Raw genomic sequence first — 2,445 nt, forward strand, 5'->3', positions numbered from 1 at the left:
CATAACCGAGACCATTTTTGTCATTTCCAATTTTTTTTATTTTTGAAGAAAGGGCCTCGATTTGGGCTTGTAAAGAAGTGTTTTCATCAACCTTACGGGCGCCCGGGGCAATGGATTTATTGCCTCGGGGAGTGTGCCACTGAAAATTGGTTTGAGCAATTTCCTCAATTTGATTATATATTTCATGTGGGCGACGATTACCTAAAAGTCCCCCGGAGCTAGAGTCCAGTGTTTGCCTTGTGTGTGGCAACAGCCCATTATAGAAAGTGGACACTTGTTGCCATATCGCAAGGTCGTGATGTGGACACTTTCGCAATAGCTCCTTGAACCTTTCCCAAGTTTCATATAAGGATTCCCCATCCTCTTGTGAGTATGTATTAATTTCAGTCGTTAATTTAGCCGTTTTAGCGGGAGGGAAATACTTATATAGAAATTTTTGGGCTAGTTCATCCCAGGTGTTTACCGATCCAGCTGGGAGGGCGTTAAGCCAAGCTTTTGCTCGGTCTTTTAGTGAAAAAGGAAACATTCGGAGGCGGATGGCGTCATTTGATGCTCCATTGATTCGAAAGGTATCACATATTTCTAAGAAATTAGTAATATGTAGATGGGGATCCTCATCCGCAAGCCCATGGAAGGTTGCGGAGTTCTGGAGCATCTGTATCAAATGCAGACGAAGTTCGAAGTTATTGGCTTCAACATTCGGTGCATTCATAGTGGCGCCGAAGTTACCTACGGTGGGTCGTAGATAATCCATGAGGGTACATTGGTCCGCCATTGGAGGTGGGGTACCCGAAACTTTCTCTTGGTTGTTGGCTTTTAGTCTTTTTCTGAGAAAGCGTTCGGGTTCTTGTAGAGGTTCTATTATGTCCTTATTAGAACTGGAGCTCATACACTACGTAGGGTTGGCGTCTGGTTCCAAGTCCTGCAATAAAAACAGAAAAGAATGCTGGTCAGAAGGTTCACCACGGCCCCGTGCTCAATGAACACGGCCCGTGGTCGGAGTTACAGTGATTGTTTTCCAGATCCCAGTTACTGGAAAGTTGGACACGGCCCCGTGTTGCACCGACACGGCCCCGTGGTCAGCCTTCTGTAACTTGGAAAACTAAAAACTGCCAGTAACAATGCTGGGCACGGCCCGTGTCCGACCAGGCACGGCCCGTGCTGAGCTCTGTAGAAGCTGAGCTCTGTAGAAGCTGAAAAATTAAGAAAATCCTAAAAAATTAAAAAGAAAAAAAAATGATTAGGCCGTTGATTCCTAACTTTCTTAAAATCCTTGTGTCCCCGGCAACGGCGCCAAAAACTTGATGCGTGTGTAGTGTAATATATTTTTGGTATATATTTTAAGCTCTTTTTACACTTTTTAGCCAAGTTTTAAATTTATAAAACACGATATTTACTAACACTAAACACACATATGGGCAAGTGCACCCATCGCGGACGTAGTATAGTGTTGGTAAGATACCGAGGTCGTCCAAGGACACAAGAGCTTTTAGTACCGGTTTATCCTCAACGTCTAATCAAATCAAAATGTTAGAAAAAAGATTTTTAAACTAAAAAAATAAAACTAACTAAATGCTGAAAAATAAAATAAAAATAAAAAACAGATAGACAAGATGAATCACTTGGATCCGACTCGTGTATTAGTATAACCTTTGATTATTTTCGCAATTCTGCACTTGTTTAAGAGATTATCTTAGTTATTGTAGTAGGGCCCTCTTTTGAAGGCGACGTTACCCTCAACCCAGTAGTTTGAGTCAGCAAGGATACAATCCTAAAGGGTCGGATTATTGAAAGATAATGAATTAAGTTATTAATGCAAATTATGGTAGGCCCCTCTTTTGGAGGTGACGTTACCCTCGACTAAGTAGTCTGAGTCAGCAGGGATACAGTCCTAAATAGCCGGGTTATAGTATTAATTGTAGTTAACTTATGAGGGGATCAAAGAGTTTGGACCCCCGCCATCCAATACCTTTGGGTATTGAAGGAGGTCCTACTAAATTTGACCCAGGTCCTTTGCAGGACCTCTAAACGCTGAACAAGGGCAAGACCCTTACCAAACCGTTCCCTTAACCCCCGACCAGGTAGCCAACATACCTCCATATAGACCATGGAGATATGAATGGTGAAAATCTTTTATTTTATATAGACAGTAAAATAATGCCAAGACACCACGGACAAACGATAAGGATAAGTCACCTTCAACATAAGCAACTAGTTATTAAAGTCATTAATACAAAACCAAATAAAAAGTGCAAAAGATTAAAAATAAAAAGTATTATACTAAACACTTGTCTTCACCAAGTGATGTAAGAGACTTAGGCAAACATGGCCTTGATTGTCAAGAACTCTTACGATCAATCTTGGATCCCGAGACGACTCACACACTCTATGATGGACAATGGATGATGATGGTGTTGTGATGGTGGTGGGTGGTGGATGAAGTGT

General features: G+C 41.6%; 1 non-coding gene across 1 annotated transcript; it reads left to right on the top strand.

Moving 5' to 3' along the window:
• The first annotated feature begins 290 nt into the window (after positions 1-290).
• Positions 291-397, top strand: LOC118486897. Its single transcript, XR_004880063.1, has one exon. It is a non-coding gene; the product is annotated as a small nucleolar RNA R71 (small nucleolar RNA).
• The last annotated feature ends 2,048 nt before the right edge of the window (positions 398-2,445 follow it).

Source organism: Helianthus annuus, chromosome 14 (assembly GCF_002127325.2).
Source record: "Helianthus annuus cultivar XRQ/B chromosome 14, HanXRQr2.0-SUNRISE, whole genome shotgun sequence".
Classification (NCBI taxonomy): Eukaryota; Viridiplantae; Streptophyta; class Magnoliopsida; order Asterales; family Asteraceae; genus Helianthus; species Helianthus annuus.